The sequence below is a fragment of the Crocuta crocuta genome, unplaced genomic scaffold (genome assembly GCF_008692635.1).
Source record: "Crocuta crocuta isolate KB4526 unplaced genomic scaffold, BGI_CrCroc_1.0 scaffold231, whole genome shotgun sequence".
Classification (NCBI taxonomy): Eukaryota; Metazoa; Chordata; class Mammalia; order Carnivora; family Hyaenidae; genus Crocuta; species Crocuta crocuta.
The window spans coordinates 1,909,903-1,932,530 of NW_027528357.1; positions in this window are offsets into that span (position 1 = coordinate 1,909,903).

Below are 22,628 nucleotides of genomic sequence, written 5' to 3' on the forward strand. Positions count from 1 at the left end.
CTTCTTCTTCTTCTGATTCTTCTTCTTCTTCTTCTTCTCCTTCTTCTTCTTCTTCTCCCCCTCCTCCTCCTCCTCCTCCACCTCCACTTCCTCCTCCTCTTCTCCTTCTCCTTCCCCTTCCCCTTTTCTTTCTCCTTCTTAGAGCATGTTAAAGACGACCATTCCATTGTCTTCTGGTCTTCATTGTTTCTGACTAAAAATCAACCATCTTTCATATTATTGTTCTACTGCATGTAATGTGCTGATTTTCCCTAGCACTTTTAATATGTTCTTTCCATATCACTGTCTTTGGTTTTTCAGCAATTTGATGATGACGTGCCTATGTTTGGTATTCTTTACATCTATTCTCATGTACCTTTTTAGTACAAATACAGACTACTGATACCTACTTCAGACCTCCTGTATCAGAGTCTCTGGTAGTGTGACAAGGTTCTAAATTTCTAAACAGCATTTAAATTATTTTTATGGACATTGAAGATTAGAGAATCACTAAACTACAATAATAAAACTAGTCCCTATCATGAAGAAATGTAGGATATTTGAATGAGCTAAGAAATATACTAAAAAATCTATAATATTATTAAGATATAAAAATATGCCCTATCAGGAGAGATGACTTGTTACGAAAGTTCAGAAAAGAAAAAAGAAAACTAAATGGCAAGAAGGAAAGCTTATTAGAAGACACAGCATTCAAGCAGAATCTTAAAAGTTGAGTGCCATTTCAATTTCAAAAGTTGGAGGAGGACTGCCCCCATTTAAGTGGTTCTCTCTACATACTATCATGAACAACAATTTTACCATCCCAGAACTAATCTTGAAACCTCTATTGCTGGCATAAAATAGAAATGACAGGCCAATGTAAAGGCATATTTTTGAGAGACTTAAGTTGAAGGTGTCTGATCTTTCAACCTTCAATACAGAACTATACCCCTCACATACATACCATGTGATAACCCTATTCTGAGCAGAAAAAAAAGAGACTTGGAATATTTTCCAGCCCATTAACAAAATGCAATAGCTTCTTATTTTTTTAATGCAACATAACCTGGACGTCAGGTTGCATTAAGATGCCTTGGGTTACGATGACATAAATAGTTCAACATAATGAAACATGACACTGAGAAATATGGGCATCGATCTGTGCCACTAATTTAAAGACGCACTGGGTTTTGCCCTGATCTGTTTTTATGTCCTCAACCAGGAAATGACACATGGATAATGGGTATTGTCTGCTTTGTTGTTCCCAGGACAGGCTGCATGGAGAGTTTTTCTATTATCGACACATCCTTGGTATTGACAAGAGGGTTATCATATTCTCTTTCTCATGGACTCTTGTCAAATGGTCGTAACTTATACAAATAAGAACAGATTCATTCTAAAGGCAGTCTTCAGTAAAATATATTCCAACTATATCCTTCTCACACTTCAGTCTTCATTAGAGGTGAAATTTAATCTTAATTTATTCACATAATCAATGAACTATGGTACTATGCTAGGGGCTAGGGAAACAGAGATGACTGAGGCCCTGAAATCTAGTCTTTTTCAGCATTTATTAAAATATATTTTTGAGAGACATTACCATATGTAGTTCTAAAATTTTTGTGTTTTGGAAATACAGGGTTAAACATGTAGCTGGGAATTTTGGTCAAAATTGTAGACTGAATTAATTCAGAATTCCTTGCCTCCTACCCATGTTGGATCAATTTAGTCACAGAGTTCTGCTGTGTGAGAATTGGAAGTAGGCTGTCTATAAAATCTGGGTGTTGTCAAGCATTTTCCTATCCATTAAATGGAGACTGAAGATTTCTATCCATAAACCTGGGGAAACAGCTTGGAATTAGTATTTTCCTGAGGTATGGGTATGATCACTCAAAATTTATTAGATATTTAAGCCTGTTTTAAGTGTAGGTGTGAGTTCAAAATGAATACATGTGGAATAGAAACCCCAAAATTAATAATAAATATTTAATTGGCCCCTAATAGTGAAGTCCCAAAAATGACAAAAGAGCATTCTGTTATTAAAGGATTTCTCTTTAATAATTTAAAATTTCTCCTAAATTTATCCTAATTTCTGTATATTAGAAATAATTTCCTTTAATAAAAATAATATTTTCCTTACCCCAGCACAGAAACTACTGGGCTCCACTAACAGAATCTATAGATGACTATAGATGATGATGGTAATGATGGTCATGAGGAAGAAGGAGAAGAAGGAGTAGATGGAAGAAGGAGAAAGATAAGAAAGAGGAGAAGAATTAATTATAAGCCATTTGAAGAAACAATCTTCATGAGAGATAATGAACCCACATAATGACAACAACAAAAAAAGAGGAATTGCCTAAAATTCTTTTCAAAAACTTTTAAAAAGCACATTAAAATGGCTTCATAAATCAAATTTATCAATATTTTCCTTAATGTTAGTTCTTTCTCTGTCATAGTTGACAAATTTTTGCCTATTCTAAAGTCATGAATATATTTTCCTATGTTTTATGCTAGAAACGTTGTTTTAATTTTCATATTAGTCAAAAGGTAACTCACAGAGTAGATTTTTGCAATGCATATAGTGACAAAAAATTACTTTCCAGAATATATTGAAAAGATCTAGGGGCACCTGGTTGGCTCAGTCTAAGTGTCCAGCTCTTGATTTTGTCTCAGGTCATGATCTCACAGTTCATAGGTTCGAGTCCCATGTCAGTTGAGTCTGCTTGAGATTTTTCTCTCCCCACCTCTCTCTGCCCCTCCCCAGCTCATTCTCTCTGCCCCCCATCTCAAAATAAATAAATAAAAAAGACAAAAAATTACCTATAAATTAATGAGAGAAAGATAATTGAATAAAATAGTAAGGAAAATACTAGAACAGGTACAATACCAAAAAGGATATCAAAATGGCCAAAGAGTATTGAAAAAAAATGCTTAACATCATTAGTTATAACCAAATGAAATTAAAAACACTATACAATACTATTGCACACCCAGCAGAATGTTTAAAATTATAAAAGCTGTCAATAGCAAGGGTTGGCAAGGATGTGAAGAAACTAAAATTCTTTTATATATGGATGAGTTGAATTGCAGATTGCTATGCCCAGTTTAGGAAAACAGTTTGACAGAATCTATTAAGTTAAAATCATGCATACCTTATGACCCAGCAACTTAACATATGGGTAAATACTTAATTTAAATGAGTATTCATGTTCACCTAAAACATATTGCTATATAAGCTGTTGACAGAAAAGGAAGCTGAGTGAAAGGTTTATGGGAACTTTCTCTACTATTTTTGCAACATTTCTGTAAGTCTAAAATTATCTCAAATTAAACAAAATTAACTGTTAAAAAGAAAGCCAAACACAAATGGCATAAACTCAAGAATTAATTTATATGGAACTAAAAAAGAATAATCTATGGCTATAGAGAACCCTTTAGGGGAGTACTGACATAAAGGAGCCTCCTGTGATACTGGAAATGTTTTATATATTTTCTGTGTGGTGTTTATATGGAATACATATAAAGAAAAGGGAAAGAAAGAAACAAGGTTGAATTGTTAAACTTGATGCAAATAGAATTCATCTGAATGCAGTGTAAAGCTATAAGGAGATGGGAATCATGAAAGAGAAGGTAAGAGAGATGAAAAAGAGAAAGAAAATTAAAAGTTTCATCTATACCTACTATGGGTTTCAGGAGGAGAAATTAGAGAATGAGGAGCAGTAGTACTGAAGGATGTCATGTCTGAAACACATACATAATTTAACAAAAGATGTCTTTCATTTGAAAGAGCACAATGAGTTTTCAATAGAGTAAACTGTATGCATACCTAGTTCTAATATGAAAAAAGACAGAGTATCAGAGAAAAAGAATTTTAAAAATTGTTAAAATTCTCACTTTTGATGTAAGAACTTATGCATAAGCAAGGGAGGTTAGAATGACAGACATAGCAATGGAGATATCAATATCAACTCATGTTTAGCCTAATTTATTTTTTAAAACTTTTTAAGTGTTTATTTATTTTTGAGAAAGAGAGAGAGGCAGAGCGTGAGTGGTGGAGGAGCAGAGAGAGAGAGGGAAACACAGGATCTCGAAGCAGGCTCCAAGCAGCACAGAGACCAAAGTGGGGCTTGAACTCATAAACCATGAGATAATGACCTGAGCTGAAGTCGGAGCTTAACCAACTAAGCCACCCAAGCCGCCCTTAGCCTAATTTAGATAAGGATGGTTACATATAGAAATATTTGTTGTTATGTTTATATACACAGGTTAGTATACACACATATAATCCTTTGCTGTCAGCTGACAGAGCCTATAGGAAACAACATTCTAACAGCAACAAATAAACCTACTATCCAAATCTTGGTCTTTAATGCCATTCTCTAATAAAAGGAATAAGACTGTTGGAGAAATAACTGATTCTAGGATTGGAACCAGAAACATAAAGATGGCCACTGAACACTTAGTAGTACTGAAAGTCAGGGGAAAGATTCTCAAACCCACACAATTGTAGAAATACGTCAGAGGAGCACAAGGGACAATGGAAAGAGGTCTTGGTTATCAAAACTGGAAAAATGCAAACAACACAATAAATGGGTGTTGAACTATAATACAAAGTATAAAATGAATATTCATGGTTCCACTTAGATATAAACAAATTATTGAAAAAATTAACATATGGAGGAGAAGAGACAAATTTCCCATGCAGAAGAATTTCAAGTAATTTATGTAGATACCCTATCTTCAAGGGAATAGAGATATAACTTTTGCCTCTTGACATGTAGGCTGTACATAGTGTCTTCCTTCCAAAGTATTGAAAGAAGGGGAAAAAAATATGAACTTTATAATGGAGAAACTTGACAAATACTACCTTAGCCAGGCAATCAAGGTTAGCATCAATAGCCATGAATCATATTGATAGTATATAACTTTAATATGATGTAATAAAAATGGCACTTTACCTCTACGGTTTTCCTCATCAAACCCATATTCCCAGTTCTATTATGAGAAAACATCAGAAAATTTCCAGTAGTGGGGAAGCCTACCAAATATTTGATCAGTACTCCTGAAAACTGTCAAGGTCATTAAAAACAAGAGAAGTCTGAGAAGCAGCCACAGTCAAGAGGAACCTACAGAAACATGATGACTAATGTAATGTGTCATCCTGCATGGAATCTTGGAACAGACAATACACATAAGGTAAAACTGCAGAAATATGAATGCACTATGGACTTCAGTTAATAATAGTGAATTGGCGCAGGGGGTGGTGGTGCACCTGGGTGGTTCAGTTGGTTAAGGGTCCAGTTCTTAATTTTGGGTCACGTCATGACCACATGGTTCATGGGATTAGCCCCATGACTGCACTGACAGCACAGAGCCTGCTTGGAATACTCTCTTTCCCCCACTCTCTGCCCCTCTCACCTACTGTGGCCTCCCTCTCTCTCTACAAATAAATAAACATTTAAGAAAAAAATAACAGTATAGATGTTGTGTTCAATAATTGTAAAAAAAATTTACCAAATGTTAAAAAATGTTAAGAAGCATGGTCACAAAAAACAAGAATAACAACAGAAGTCTATCACTGCTTCCTACCTTTGCAGTTTGATTTTTAAACTTGTGGCTTTTTAAAAAGTTTTATTATTGTTTTAATTCCTGAAAAGCAGACAGTAGAACAGTTCTTAGATACATTTACGATCACTGCATGAGTTTTTTTTTAATTGTTAGAATTTGTCCATGGGTCAACTATTGATAATTCATCAAGATAACCACTTACTTTGTTGAGTTCAAGTAACTGAGGAAGAGCCACACTCTTGAAACAAAACAAAATGCACCCAAAATCAAACCACACAATCATCTTTCAACTAACTTTTTATAGAATGTCTCAGTTCCTTTTAACTTTGCACACAAGCCTCTGTGTTGAGTTGAATCGTAACCACTTTTGTATTTGGAGAGACCAAACTTGAAACTTTTAAAGAGAAAAAAAAAGTGGGAGCAAAATAAATTTTTTTCTGACAAAGACACAAGATTTAATAAGCAAAATCCCGGTGAGAGTTTGTAAAGAGACAGACTTTTTTTGTATCAAGGGAAAGAGGTTGGGAAGAGTCTAGACCATGCTGCACCCACACACAGTGGTGCACAGCTCCCATGTTGGCTTAGGTGGTCAGAGCTCTGCCCCACACCTTCTTCACTTTGGGATCCAGCTGCCCTCATAGCAAAGTCTCTCAAAACTTCTGCTCAGTGGAAGTCACGGGTAACATTTGCTCACAGTTTATTGACCAAACCAAGTCTCACATCCAGGAGGGAGGGAAGTATAATTCTATGACAGAAGAGGCAATGAATATTTTGAACATAATACACCCCCCACAGTTTGATAGAAGGAAGGAGTGGCATGCAAGAAAAATATTAAACAATATAGTCAGCATGTTGGTGCATTAAAAAAAGGTATTGATGGAAAATAATGAAAAATATAAATTAGGGTTATAAAAGAAGCCAGAAAACCTAGATAATGGAAAAATGGAAGAGACATGAATTTTGAAGATTCTAAGGTCTTTCCACTTTTTGGCATAAGGTCTTTGTACTTTTTGATTAACTTTAAACTACTTTTGGGTAAATGTGCATTTTAGACATAGCCATTTAGAATAGAAACATAATGTATACCTTCTTATTTTAGTTGAGAAGAAAGGGGATATAAAGAAATCATATCTAATTCAGTAGAAATCAGAGTAGTAGATAAAAAATAAATAAGAAAACCATGATAAAGAGAAATGCAAAACAAGATAACAAAAACAAGTTTAAATATTGAAACCTCAGCTATGACCTAAAGACTTCCCCATTTATCAACAACATAGATGCCAATACTTAAAGTACCAGTAGATCCTTAACTTGGGTGAGGTTGCCTACAGCCTTTAAGAAACCTTGGAAATTCTGCTTAAGGATTCTCACCAGTAGCAAGACCCCTCCAAAAGTCTTAATAAAATGTGTTGCTTGTAATTTTAAGAAATTGCAACATGGATGTGATCCAGGTGAAGTTTGTCTTATAGAACAAGTAACAAAGGCTTTTAACTCTGTGTTTATGATCACTAAAAGATACACAAAGGCATAATATCCCCTAGAGAACTATGAAATTATGAAACAAACTTAGACAAGAGTGAAGCAAGAGTAAAATAGATTTTAAAAATATCAGAAAACTTGAAAATAAAAATTTGATTTTTGAAATAAAAAAAACTCTACTCTGAACATATGTGAATTTAAAGATAATTTAGAAAAACAAGAATTTTTTTAATATGAAAAAAAGTCTCTAAGGGCCTGGAAAATAGAAAAAGAATGTTCTGTGGAAAAATGGAAGGAAGGATGAAGAAACAATGCTTAAGAAGGTAGTACCTGAGAATTATCCAAAATTTAAGAAAACCATTATTCTCAAATTTAAAAGAAACTTTTAGAAGCATGACTACAGTACTTTGTAGTACTTATGTATGTATTTATTTAAAATATATACTAGAGATTATGAACATACTGCATATGGATTGTATACATGTATATTTAAAAACTCTATAAGTCCACTCCAAGTCATATAGAAGTAAAATGGTAGAAAACTAAGAATTAAATGACAATTTTAAAAGCTTTGAAAAATGGGCAGATTACTCTTAATGAAAAGAAATGACAATTAGTACGATAACAAGTAAAATTCCCTTTAGCAACCGTAGGTGCCAGAAGATAATGGAATAATATATTAGAGGATTCTGAGGAAAATAGCTGTAAGCCTAGAACTACAGAATTATAAAGGATTATAAAACCAAAGCATAATTTATTCATTCAGCAAATAATTTTTTGGGGTATTTACTATATTTCAACTCCTGTTCCAGGATTTGGAATACAGCAAGACACAGAAGAGACAAAGTCCTCTTACTTTAGCCCCTTTTCTAGTGAGGACAGACAGACAGATAGACAGACAATAAATAGATACTACATCATGAAGTGTGATACTAGCTGTGAAAAGAAAGTCAAGATGAGGGATACAGAATGGTGTGGGGAAGATGTCACTTATAAAGAGGCACGAAGGAAGCCTCTTCTGAGGGCATGACATTTGATCAAATTCCCAAAGGAATTAAGTTACTCACACAAGTGTCTGAAGCAACGGATTCCAGATGGACGACTCTCAAGTAACCCTAGAAGAAGCAGAAAAGGGAGGCAGAGGAGGAGAAGGCGGAGAAAGTTGAAGAAGAGGAGGAAGAGAAGGAAGAGGAGAAGGGGGAGAGGAAGAGGAGAGAGGAGAGGAGGAGGGGGAGAGGAGGAGGAGGCAGAGGAAGAGGAGGCAGAGGGGAAGAGGAAGAAGAGGAGGAGGAAGTGAAAGTGGAGGAGAAGGAGGAGGAGGAAAAGGAGGTCTGAGGTGGTTGGTTAGAAGAGATGAAGTTGTCATTTATTGTGACAGAAAAATCTCAGCAGATGCAGGTTTGTGGATAAAATCCAAGAGGCTCTTTTTGTACATAAGGTATCAAATAAAACACTCAAAGTGAAGATATCAGGTAGGCAGCTGGATATAGGAATCTGGGGCAAAAGGCTGGATACACATCAGCATCTAGATATTAATTAAAGCCATGTGCCAAGTATGAATAGACAAAAGAAAAATATCTGAGAACTGAACCCGGAGGATGTCACATTTACACATAAAGGCGGAAGGAACCAGGTGGAAGCCTTTGTAACAGAGGCCAGAGAGGTAGGTGAAGAAACCACAAAGAACAGTATAAAATTTCAGTTTAATAATCATCCACTCAGGTTGCACCAGACATGTGAATTTGGTAGGAAGAAATGATCCATGTACACTGATTTGGGCTAAATGAGGGCACTGGTGGTGAAGGGCAGGATGGGCATGAGAATGGGGTGGGAGAATGGGAAAAACATGCTACATGTAATAATTCTAATTTTATCCTCACAGCCTCTTTGTTCTCTGGGCAGCCATTGCTGAGGCAGCTTTTAAGTATCTACTCATATTTAGTAAATTAGGTTATGCCACAGTAAATCTGGTCATTCTGTTACTCATGACATTGGTCACCATATTCATATGCCAAATGATCCCCTTAGTTTGGTCACTGTTATTATCTAGGAAGCAGGCAGGGAAGCAGCTGTCATATAGCTGACTAATCCATTTCAGACAGACAGGGAGCTAGAGTCAATATCTTCACAACTGACTCAATGCAACCACTTTCAGTTCTTAACAACAGGGACTCCTAATTTTGTGCTTAGGATTTGATAGACATGATTATGTTCATCCTCTATTTCCTTCATATTTTTTCAGTTAAAATATGTAAACGAATATACCTGCGTGTAGTCATTTTAAGATTCATTCAGATTATTGAAATGTCGGTACTTGAACCCACCTTCTTCAAAAACAGTTGTTGGGTTATTCCAAATTTGTTCAAAATGTTTTCTTCTTGGAAAATTCAGACGTAGAGAAATGTTCTCTGCTATGGCCATAGTGTGTCTCAAATGAGTCTCATAGTCTACATTTCTCTGAAAGCAGGAAGATTACACTGCATCACTTTGGTGACAGCTGAACATGTTTTGCTTTTAAAACACCAGTCACATCACTTTGGACTTACACAAAAGGGGGATAATCTCAGCAATTTCATTGAGAAAAGTTTCAAAATTATGGTTTTTGCACAACCGCTTTCCGTGGTAAACTTAAAGATGTTTGACAAAGAGTTTACCTAATTATTCCAGGCAGTGGGGTTGAAAGATCAGAAAAATCTCTAGGAGACAAGAAAGCACATGCTGTTATATTTTGGGCCAAGAAGTCAAAAACACATTTGGTGTAGAGGGAATAAAAAGGGGGATTAACCAAGGTGCACCTAGAGGGTTTCTAAGAGAAATCCTTTGGGTTGTCTCACAACCAATATGCTAAATACAGATGTAGGGAGAAATCTCCATTGCTGTGTAGATTAGTTCCACAGTCTCTTCAATCCAGGATCCTATCATAAATTACATCCCGAAGTAGGTCTTACATTACATGTATGGAAGTTACAATTCTTGGGTTATGTCTTTAAGCTAAAGATTTACTCCTCCTCACAAATCCATAATTTTTCTTTAATAATTCAAGATGGCTCTGTCATTTCGGCAACCTTCCTCTTTGATAAGTGACTCCCATCAATTTTTATCCAAGTACTTAAAACAGGGCTTGTTTGTTTATCTTACCTCCACCAAGACACAAAGAATACTTCCTTATTATCATGTTTGGGCAAAGATGAGAAAATCCATGTTTCTTCCAATTCCTCAGTGTTTAAGTGTTCTTACTTAATTCTTTATGAACACACAGCCTACATACAATTATTCATTGTATGTAGATTGCAGATTACAAGTACCTAATGGGGTCAAATTAGGTACAGAACTCTACATTCCCTGATTGAATGAGATTTGATGTATATTAGAGAAAACAGACCCATAGATAGGTAATACTACTCATGTGGAGGCAAACATCACTATCATGGAAGAATGTGCTGTGGGAGCATAGTGGTGGGTTGCCTAATTCTCATGGGGAGGTCAGACGTGTTACTGGAGGAGATTATTGAAGATTAATTTTCAGTAAAACCAATGAAAACAACAGTGAAGGAAAAAAAAAAGAGACTGAGCTAATGCAATGGCCATGATTCTGGAGAAGAGGTGACATACATAGGAGAAAATCAAACTGGTCTTAGTAGCAGTTAGGATCATAAAGAGTTTGTAATGCCCCACTTTTCTAGGATAAAAGATAAGGAACACAGGAGGATGTGATGCTACCACAGATTATTTTGTTACCTTGGATGAGTCATCTACCTTGTTTTTCTGATCTCGTAAATGATAGGGCCTTCCTTGGGTACAAAGTCCTCAGGACATGCAGAAATGAAACTGAGAAGCTATCTTCAATACTTTAATTCTGAATGACAAACAGACACTTATCATGACATTGTTTGGACTATTTTTTTTCCTTTGGTTTGAAATTATAAAAACACTAAGTGTAAATTTGATTAATTCATTCTGATCCAAGTTCTCATGGCAATCAGGTAGGCTTATCACAAAGTAATAGGGAAAACAAATAATATATATAATACTATTGTTAACTAACACTGTCCAAACAATGTAATTCATGGGGAAAGTTGCAAAGACAAAGTTCTTGGAGATGAGGACCATAGCGAACTCTACTCATATTCCAGATTTTGCAAGGTTCTCTGAACTTCTTATAAAAACATGCTCTTCTCCTGAAACAGTTAATCTAGTTTTAATAGTGCAAACCATTTCTGAAAAGGGCTTCTGAGAATTTAATATCAAGGGCTAACTGGATGGATGCGTGTTCTCAAAGTATTATGCCACGACAAGAGGAAATCACGGTAGCATCCTTCTAATGTATTAGGAAATGGATAGGAAAAATGGTTGTCTTCTAAAAATAAGGCAGAGTGAAAACATATTTTGTTCTCTTGAATTATATCCTTTTAAACAAGAAGCGACCTTAGCAGTCCTCTACAATAGCCTCCTCTAAATGCCCTCTCCTTGAAGACTGGGACAACCATAGAAGTTACATTGTTTGTCCTGTATTTACACATTAGAATATGTGAGGGCAGAGAAGCAGAAGACTGGCCACAGAGACGTTCCATAAAATTTTCTCCTTCCTGTGTCTACAATATTAAGAAAAACATGTATGTAGGAATAGCACAAGCAGGGAAACAGTGAAGACTCTTACACGTAGTGACTGGGCTACTGCTAAATGAGAAAATATACATTGAAGGTAAACTTTACAACAAATTACTCTGATGGAGTAAAAATATTTTGCTTCTAAATAAAGTAACAGTGCCCTAGGACCAAAGTTTGGACTTTTCAAATTAGATGATGGAGCTAGAATTTTCTTTCTAAAAAGTCAATAGTAGGAGTTGGTAAAAGTATGTAATTATTTTTTATTTAAATTATTTTTAATGTCTTTATTTTATTTTTGAGAGACAGAGACAGAGAGCGAGTGGGGGAGGGGCAGAGAGAGAGGGAGAGAGAATGTGAAGTGGGCACCAAGCTCCGAACTGTCAGCACAGAGCCGGATGCAGGGCTCCAACCCACAGACTGTGAGATCATGACCTGAGCCTAAGTCGGACGCTTAACTGACTAAGCCACCCAGGTGCCCCTAAAAGTATGTAATTATACCTTGGACTTATTCTTGCTTTAAATCATACTTTCAAAGAGCATATTTTAATATACTCTCCATTTGGTGTTATTTATGTTAATCAGTTTTAATGTATTCTTTAATAATAATTCACAAGATTAGAACATTTCTTATTGTAAGGTCTGGATCTTTGATGAATCAATCCATGCAGGTATGACTGAGGCAAATTTTGCTACCTGGTGACACTCATGAACTGTGAGCTTAGCTTTTCATTTTCTTTTTGTTTTTTTAGTGGCTAAATCAACAATTTTGTAGGTTGGCTCTATAAATCTAAAATTAAAAATCAATGACAAATACAGGAATTATTTTTAAATGTTTATTTATTTTTGAGAGAAAAAGAGAGAACACTTGTGGGAGCAAGTGTAAGTGGGGGAGGGGCAGAGAGTGAGGGAGAGAGAATCCCAAGGTGGGGCTCAAACTCAAGAAACCTGAGATCATGACCTAAGCCAAATACCAAGAGCCAGATGCTTAACAGACTGAGCTACCTAGGTGCTCCAAACACTGAACTTTTTAAGTGGACAGACATTGGTTATTTAATTCATTTGTTCTCTGGTTTAATCAGTTAAATTTTGGAGTTTACATTCTTTGAAATACTGAATCTTCTAGGTATTGATTTTTCACACTTCACCTCCCACATCTCTCTCACCCTCTCATTAGCTTTTATCTGTATAAGGGCTAAATATCTTCATGATATTAGTAAAACTTTCTTAAAGAAAGTTGGCCAGAATTTCTCTGTCTTCAAGGAGCCAGAAAATAAAACATTTCATTAGCCTTTGTCTTTCAATTTCAATATATAATATATACAGAGAGCAATAATACTATTTTAAAAAAAATCTTTGAGACAATATCTTGTGTCTCTTAAACTGACAGCGTCACTCCTGCAGAATGAATTTCCATGGATGATAAATGGAAAAGTCACTCTCATCATATCCTGGAAGTATTTGTTAAAGCAATAATGATCACAGTCTAAGCCATTGCCCCTGGGATTAATGAGAGTCCAGGAGGAGTTGATGGTCCAAGATGCAGAGAAAAGTCATTAAACCCCAGATAACTATTAAGTCCCTGGTAATTCACTGTGGCTAAAAACTGAATGGCAAGGCAGGCATATCATAGCGATGGGTCTGAGAGGGACAGCCAGAGATGGGTGGGTTTAGTGAAGATGTGAATTTTCCAGTGTACATGAAAATGAATATTTCTGTACACTTATCTATTTAAAAGCATATCTCACCTTCTTGACTTCACATCAGCAGTATGAAGCTGAATGATTGTATCTTTGCAATAATATTAAATATCACCACTCCTACTGACATAAAATCAACACTGTTTTATTTTTCTTCATTCTCTTCTTTGCCATTTACATCCATTCTATAAATACCCATTAACACCCAGTACTTGAATTCTGGTATATCATGAGGATAAATCATGAGTAGCAAATAAACAGCAAAAATTTGTTCTCTAGGGTCTGTGGCAAGTTCTTCACCACTTCAACTGAATTAGATATGTACAGAAATGTACATTATACCCTGGAATTAGGGGTAAATATAAAGAAATCTATTTATCCCAAAAAATCATGTGCCAACAGGAGAGTTCTAATGATAGAGCAAGTAGCCAAACGAACTCCATTAAAACTGAGCTTGGAGACCTCATCACACTTCTTTATTTCTGATTCTGAACTGTGTTCATTTAACACGATTTCAAGTTCTTTATCAGGAGCCTATTATGTTCCCAGAAGGTACATTGGTGAATGAAACAGTATGGTTCCTATTCTGAGCTACTTTTTTTTCTGACAGATGGTAGGTTCTCAATAAATATTAACTGATAATTATTTTTTTTATTATTTCCAAGAGAAGAGGGATGAGAGCTTATAACCCCACCATGTTCTTAGTGATGGGTACCACTCCTGGAAGGAATGAGTACTTCGTTCCCACGTCAAACATTCCTCATCAGGGTGGTTTAAAAATAATTATGGTAAATTCTAATTTTATTACCCCAGAAATATATTAAAAATGTAGATCTTTTATAATTCCTTCAATTAACAGTAGACACTTCTTGATTACTTTCTAATTAAATCATTTCACTCTAAGACTTGGTAATTACAACAAGAAGTTATTAAAATTAGAAAACATTTGCTAAGTCAGTACTTTTGATTATTAAGCTTTTGTCATTTAATATTGCCAAACAGTCTATGAAGATATATGAGGAAAGAAACTGATTTGAATGTCTTTAGCTGCAATAATTAACTACAGGTGTCCCAAACAATGCATTGTTTCTTTCTTATCACATATTTTCCTGTAAAATCTATTGTTCTTGTCACCAAATGGATTTTTTTCCTTTGGCCTATAAAACTATATTTCCCCCTATATTTCTGCTTTTCCCGTAGAAGAAAATAATACCCTTGAATCCCCTCTGCTTAGGTATTTAATCTTTCTTTGGTGCCCTGATGAAAATATATCCACAGCTTATTATAAAAATCAGAGCTACTCTTACTTTTGATGGTTTTATCTGACTGATCACCACATTACAGTCTATAGGACAATAAACTTCCCCAATAAGATACATTTCTGGAAAGAAAAACATCCATATTGCTGGGGCCTGGGAGATGCACTGTGTGATTTGCCATCTCAATATGTCAATAGGGTCAATTTACTTTCATCAGATTTTTTAGGAGGTGTGATATCTTTTACCTTCAGTGGCTGGTTCTTACTGGGGTGAAGAAGAGGTGGGGAGAGAGATTGTTCTTTCCTTTAGACAAGCCTCAAATAAAATTAAAAGATGCATTTCTATCCTGCTCATTGCAAATCTGTGTAAGCAAGGGGTACACACATCATCACTGATAGGAAATGGCTTTTGAAACATAAGATTGGATTCATAGAATCAAATGATCCCTGCAAGCTATGATCAGTCAAAGTAAATTCCCCCAAATGTAATTCTGAAGCATAGGGTGAGGTGCTAATGGCTGTCTATTGGAATATCGGTTTGACAAAATGCACCTAGAAAAGATATTGACAAGCTCTTCAGTGTTCTAGCAGGAAAGAGATTCTTGAAATCAAGCCCATTGCTCCTCTGCCTGCCTTCTGCTAGGAAACCAAGGAAAGGATTGAACAAATTCATCACTCCTTAACAAAGCAATAAGTGAAAACTGATGAGTCTCCACACTTGATGGAAAGGTGGTATCCTGTTCATGGTGAATAACAGCTCCTTACACTCTACGCTGATCAGAGAACACCTAGGGAATCGTGTCCTATTTGGGGCATAATCTTTTCCAGAGGACAATGAGAAATACTCAAAGGAGGGGAAACATAGTGTGAAGAATGAAAGGAAGAACAGAATAGAAAAGCTAAGCCCAGTAATGGAGACTGGAGGGTGGCATGACAGGAACATTGTGATTGCCTTGAAATATATAAGGGGCGTCATGGTGTGGGTGGTGCTACATAAGGGAGAAGAGGACAAATTAGGACACATTAGTGGGAGTCACAGGGAATCTAATTTAAGGTCCAAATCAAGAACAACATTCTTATGGTGAAATTAGAGTAATGGACACTATTTATTGGAAGTATTCAAGCAAACATGGACTCAGATGTTGGAAAAGTGATGAAAGTTGGATGAATGCCAGCTTGATATGAGAGAAGAGACATGATATCAGAGAGAGAGAGAACACAGACTGAGAACTAAGAGCTCCATGCTCCAAGTTCAACTCTGAAAGTACACAGGCAGGACAGAAATCTAGATTTAGCCTGGGTTTACTGTGTGACTGTGGATAAATTACAAACCAGAGAGCATATTGCCTATAGCAGAGTTCTAGAGAGATCAAGGAGGAGATATGAAGTGTGTGGATGATCTTTAATAATTCTGCATTCGTTGGTACGCCTGGGTGGCTCAGTTGGTTAAGCATCTGACTTCAGCTCAGTACATTATCTCGTGATCTGTGGGTTTGAGCCCCACATCAGGCTCTGTGCTGACAGCTCAGAGCCTGAAGCCTGCTTCATACTCTCTGTTTCCCTCTCTCTCTCTCTGCTTCTCCCCTACTCATGCTGTCTCTCTCCATCTCTCAAAAATGAATAAACATTAATTTTTTAAAAATAATTCTGTATTGGTTTAAGAATGCAGTTTTTACTGGTAGTGGTATATATATTATGGGTTTACAAACAACTAGTGAAGACAGGTTTTCTTATTGCCTTAATGATATAAATGTTTACATGCTGATAATGTGTACATCCTGTGCAATTGTGGAAGGAAGCAAAGCAAAAAAGAATTAGACAAACATCAGCTAAGCCATTCAGATCTCAATTTTTTAAAGTAAAGCATGCCTATTTATTATAATAATTAATAATGTCAGAATGAAAGAAAATATTTTCCCTTAAGGCGTAATATTTTTAAATTTATGTGGACATTGTCAATAGTTATCCTAAAGTAGGAACATATTCTCAATTATGTAGGTGGCTTTAGGCAACTCTTCTTCTCTGGGGCTTTATTGTCTCATCTATGAAAGGAAGGACCACGTGAGGTAATTTCTGAGGTTCTTTGTTTTTTGTTTTTCAGCATAAGAACCCGTGTTCATAACTATGTACATATAGTATACACATATGTCAATGTACTAGCTATGTCATAAAATGAAATGTCACAGAAAATTTCATTCTATTGGTTTTGCCCATGTGCACCACTTTTTTTAATCTCCGGGACTCTAGAAAATGAAAGTGTTGAAGAACCTTGGTAAATGCCTTGATCCACTAAGGAGATTCACAACTTAAGCTTGATATTGCTTGAGTTTTAACCATGCTGAGTTAAGCCCAATATCTCAATTTCTGCATTATGGTTGTAAAGAAAACAATGTAAATCTTCCCAAATGGCTTATTTACATGCCTCTGTGATACAAAATCATAGAATATTAAAGTGGCAGAGGGCTTAGAGGCCACCTAATCCTAACCCCTTCATTTGACAATGAGGACATTGAAACTCAGAAATATTAAGTAACTTAACTAAGAACACAGAGTTACTTTGGGCCAAAGAGAAATATAGTTTTCAGGGTGTCTAACTTTTCATCAGATTATGTTCTTTCATTTAAATATGTCACTTGCCCATTCACATTAATGAGTTTATGGCTTCTATATTTCTACTAAATTTGTTGACATTTATTTATTAATTCACATGTTAAGTAGAACTGTTATAATTTCAGAACGAATCTTGCTTACTTTTGCTCAGCATATTTTTCTATTCATCTCTACACTGGGGGACAGAAAGAGTCTGGAACCTGAACCTTCTGCGCCTTCAAAAAAAAAAAAATCTCAAAGCTGGGGTATAGAATAGAAGCTGCAGGCCTATTCACGAGATACTTGGGCAAACCAGCCAGGAAATTAACTTAATATGAACTGATGGCAGAGGACATCCCAGGAGCAAACAGCAACCTCCGCGGGAGAGTCTGTGGTCCCTGATGGGAGGAAGGGGTAGGCTATTTTGGCTAAAGAGTGAAACATGTACACACAATTCCCAAACATCTGACTGTTGTGACATGAGGACTTGTTTGTGCAGCACCCAGTAAATTTGGAAAACTATGATACAATCAGAATTGCTTTTCTGGATAGGGACCATATTCCATTTGAGTAGGAATTCTGACAGAACACTGAAAGAAAAATTTGAGGGAAAGCCATATGGTTCTCTTAGATTGCTAAAATCAAAGGATTTGTAATTTGAAACTATTATCTCTTCAAAACCTTGAATAACCCAAATTTGATTTCTGATATTATTAACATCAAGAAGCTAGATGTTTTGTTTATCTGAGTGAAAGTAGTAAGGTGTAATGATCAAAACAATTATTAGTGTGTAGAAACTACTACAATTGAGCAGATGGTTTGCTCACATGGAGGTACAGTGTTTGACATGCATCATTTGAAGGAGATTCTTTGCTTCTTGGTTGGAATTGACCTGAGGTGGTTGGGAAATGATGTGGGGCTTCGATCAATATAGACACAAATCAGTTGTTCAAAATTTCCAACAACTTGTGACCCTCTATCTGGATTGGGAATATACAGAATGATTGTGGAAACAGGACACCTCTGTATCTGGCCTGACATGCTGACCTTCTGGAAGTTCCCCCATAACTAACTCTACTCTCACAGGTAAAGAAGAGGGAAGACAATAAATAAAACCATGTTTGTAAGTAGACTCTTGGCTGATATGAACACCTCCCCTGTGTGGCTAAAACTGTTATGCTGCTGGAGCCAAAGACAGTCCCCTGAAGTGAATTCTCTTGCAATTTATTGTATGTCTCTAGCTAAGTCTCTGCAGATATGCCACTCCCCAGCATGGAGAATGAGGCTTCCTTGCTAATATGGCTAGAGTATGGTACAATTGCCTCTAGTCACTCATCAATCCAAATTATTTGATGTGGTTTTAATTAACCCAAACAAGAGACGCAGTAGTTATTATAACTCAACTATAGAAAGAGGAAAAAATCAACTCTTTGTTTACTTCTGGTGCCCCAGACACATGAAGACACACCAAAATAACTGCTATTTATTTTACAAGATGGAAAAAATATTGACTGCCCTCTGGTCATAGAAGGCATTTTCTTTTGGGATTACAAGTGCAGAGATGAATTAGGTACACTTAGGATCAATATCTGTTTCTCTTCTTGGCTCAAGATGGGATTTGTCAAAATTCAAGAGCAGCTTCTATTGAGTGTCAGCTACAAATCCTTCCACTACTGAGTCATACACCTATTCAGGTTGAAATATAAAAGGCAAAGGGCTTTCTCAGCTACAATATCTGGGGTCAGGATGCTGAATCGCCTTTCTGCCTTTTCCTTTAATGAGCTTTAGTTTGATGAAGTGACCTTACCAGCAAAGAATGCAAGGAAGTAAAGGGTCTGCTAGCAAAGGACAGTGACTCCTGGGGAATGGAGGGAGATCCAGGCAGGAGCACTCACTATGGCCTAAGAGGGAGTGATGGAGGGAGGCAAGTGAACAGAAGAAATTGTGGAGAAATTGCTCTGGCCAAAGATATGGTAGAATAGATGAGAAACAGTGGAAACTAGAATACAGGAGAGAAATTTGGATTAGCTCTGTCTCATTTTTAGGACTGCAACAATCAATGCAGTGCTCAACATATTTACTGTAGGGACTTCAAGTCTTGTAGATGTCTTTCTGCTTGGGCGTAGTTAGGCAACAAGGTTACCCAGCATGCCATGGGCCTAGAAAATGAGAAGTAAAGAAAGAATTTTTAAAAGTATCTCAGAAATTCCTGAAGCAGACTTTTGGAGATTCCTATTTTACAGACAAGGAGACAAATGGACATCAGCTAATCAAAAACACACAGGTACAGAAGAGACTACTTAGATTCACGTTTAGACATTCTACACATCAATAATTTTCCAGAAGTAAATGCATGCTTCATGTGGAATTAGGAAACAGAAAGAAGAAAGAAAAGATGAGGTCCCCGACCTAAAGAAGCCAGCCCTTGGATGGGGAAGCAAAGCCTACAACAAAGCTGTACAGAGTATGGCATAATAAAAGCCATAAATTGATAGGCAATAATCACTGATCAGTCAGCAGAGTTGCCACAAGTGCTGTGGAAATCAGACCTTTGTCTTTGAAAGCTATGTGATGTGGGACAAGAAGACCTCTTCAAGGAGATGAGTCTTAAGTTAGACCTTGGATAGAAACTGAATCTAATTCCAGTTTTCTTATGTCTTGCGGCCACCCTTAGTGAAAATCAGTGGTTATTGCAATGGCACAAAGTGATATCTGAGGGGGTCTTGACATATAAAGCATGTTAGTTGCTATGACAGTTGATCTCAGACTGCTGTGCTTTTTGAAAATCTTATGATTTTTAAAAATTTTCTTTTCTTTCTCCTTTTCTCAGACTGTCAGCTGTCACTTTATGATTCTGTCATTTTTGCCTGTGTTCTTTCTAATAGCTATGGACTAGGAAAGCTTTATGAGACTATACTAAATTCATGTAACCCTGAATATAGGGATTAAAAATGAAAAAAATCCACCAGAAATACAGAAGTCTCCAAACAACCAAGCATTTAAGTCTTGATGTGTGACTAGTTTTAAAAAATGTTTTCTCTTGAGTAATACCAAGAGCTTTAGATCCATTGTTGTCTGATCTTTTTTAAATAATAAAATTACACATATTAACAGTCAAAGCTAAGCTTCTGCAGAAATAAGAGGGTAAAATATTGGGTCTATTCCACTATTTCACCAGTTACCCACTAATATAATGATCTAGCCTTTCTCCAAAAACAGTTCTCAGACCTAGAATCCTTACTTAAAGGTAGATGAATGGCATCAATTAAATATGGCACTACTCAGTTTGCATGTTAACGGAGATGTCTAACGTTATCGAACAAAAGTTCTAATGGGATATCTAGACTTCTGAAATAGATGAGATTTTTGAGAGTGAAGAACTAGAGGCCCTGTTACACCTCATCTGGTATGTAGCCTCCTGCCTTCCTACTGCCATCCTAACAACCAGCAAAGGGACTAAATCATTGCTGTCCATGTCACAATGGCAATGCTTAGTGATAAAGACATGACTGGTGGGTGTTCTGGAAGGATCTATTATTTTACTTCTCCTGGACTCAACTTTCCCAGATGGACATCATGATAATTCCCCCTCCTTGTGTCAAGGGTGTGACCTAGAAACAATTCACTTATTTTCAGAATGGAATTTAAGATCCTTCAGAGAATAATACAGTCTGAGGTTAACATGGCTGCCTGGTTTCCCAGGCTGCCCCCTCTCTGTATTATACAGTGAAATTGACTAGGACATTTCTAACTGAGAAAGACGTGTTTTTGGGTTAGATTTAACCATACAGGAGAATTAATATAAAGCAGTAATGGTTCACAGACCAGCTCACTCCTCCTTGAAATTTCAGCAACTGGAAAAATTAGTCTCCTGTTTCCTTTCTGTTCCCTTTTTTTAATTATAACTTGCTGAGGCACTAGCTAATACCCTTTAATCTCTTTTAATAACTACCCTATCCTCGGTTTCTTTAAGCATCCTTCTCAAGGCATCCACAAATCCAAGAATGCTCTTAAGATTGACTGACTGACTGATCTCTCAGCTCTGTTGATTTACTGATGCAAGGTTTATTCCTCCAGCTCTGGCTCTGTGGGGAGGAAAGAAGGGCAGAGATGTGGGTCTTTCTAGACCCATGAAAGGGCTTGCCCTCAGGAATTTTGGGAAGAAGGCCAACTATATTTTTAGCTACCCCCACCCCACACTTCCTGAATGTTTTCTGTCTCTCAGGGCTTTCATAAGAATCCCACTTAGCATCTCCCAACAGCCTCACTCTTTTCTTGGGTGAGGGGATTAATAAGTACTCCTTCTCAAAGGGCTTTTACATATTCAAAGAAGACCAAGTTATAAAGGGAAACATGTCTCTGCCAGAAGAATCACAAGCATCATGTCAGGCCCACAGGGGACACGTTTATGGCAGCTAGCCTAGCAAGTGCTCACAAGTCATGGTAGGTCAGAAGCCATCAAGTCCTTCTTCTTGTAACAAATGGACACATTTTGAATGAACAATATCAAGCTTAAAGTGAACCCTTAAATGCAGAAATCACAGGACCTGGCCTCAAGCTGCTTCTATCACCACTTTTATCCATGAAGGGTACAAATTTAATGGGAGGACATGACAAGGCAGAGCAAAATGATGATGCCAACAATCAAGTATCTATTGATGTGTCTACTCTGGTTGGCCCAGTGGGAGATAAACTATGATGTAGAAGGCAAGACCTATATGTGTGAGAATGATAGACAGTATACAATCAAAGCTACAGTTTGGGAACTAAGTAACCAAGAAGGTCAGTAAAGGAAGTTTAATGAGGATCCATGCATTCAAGGAAGATTCTATGAGACTTGAGGGTACTTAATGTTTAGAACCAAGTGAGATAATGAGGTTTTTTTTTTCAAAGATGTTGGTATGAATATGGAATGGGTACATAGGAGTAGACCAGCCTGTCAAAGCAGATTGGGTGAGAGACAGGTGGTAGGTACAGAATATGGTTCACTTAGAAAGATTTTTAGATGTAGAAGCCAAATGGCTGATTCGATTATTAGGGAAAGAAAGTGCCAAGTCATGCACATGTATGACACATATTTGCTTCACCAGAAGAGATCCATTTTTCATAAGCTTATATAGGCAGGTTTTGCCCAAGAGAGCTTAGAATGTAGGTAAGGTATACTATTAGCACCCACCATCCATGCTATACACAGTAATCCTACATTTCCCAAAGACCTTCACTGGGCTATACATCTAGAATAGCACAAGCCAATGGAAATATAAACAAAACTACAAATGCAAGCCACCTATGTTATTTTAAATTTTCTAGTAGTCACATTTTAAAAAGCAATAAGAAGTTAAATTAATTTAAATATATTTTATTTAACCCTGTGTATCAAAAAATTATTATATCAACATGCACTCAATATAAAGCAGTTATTCATGAGATATGCTGTGCTCATCTTT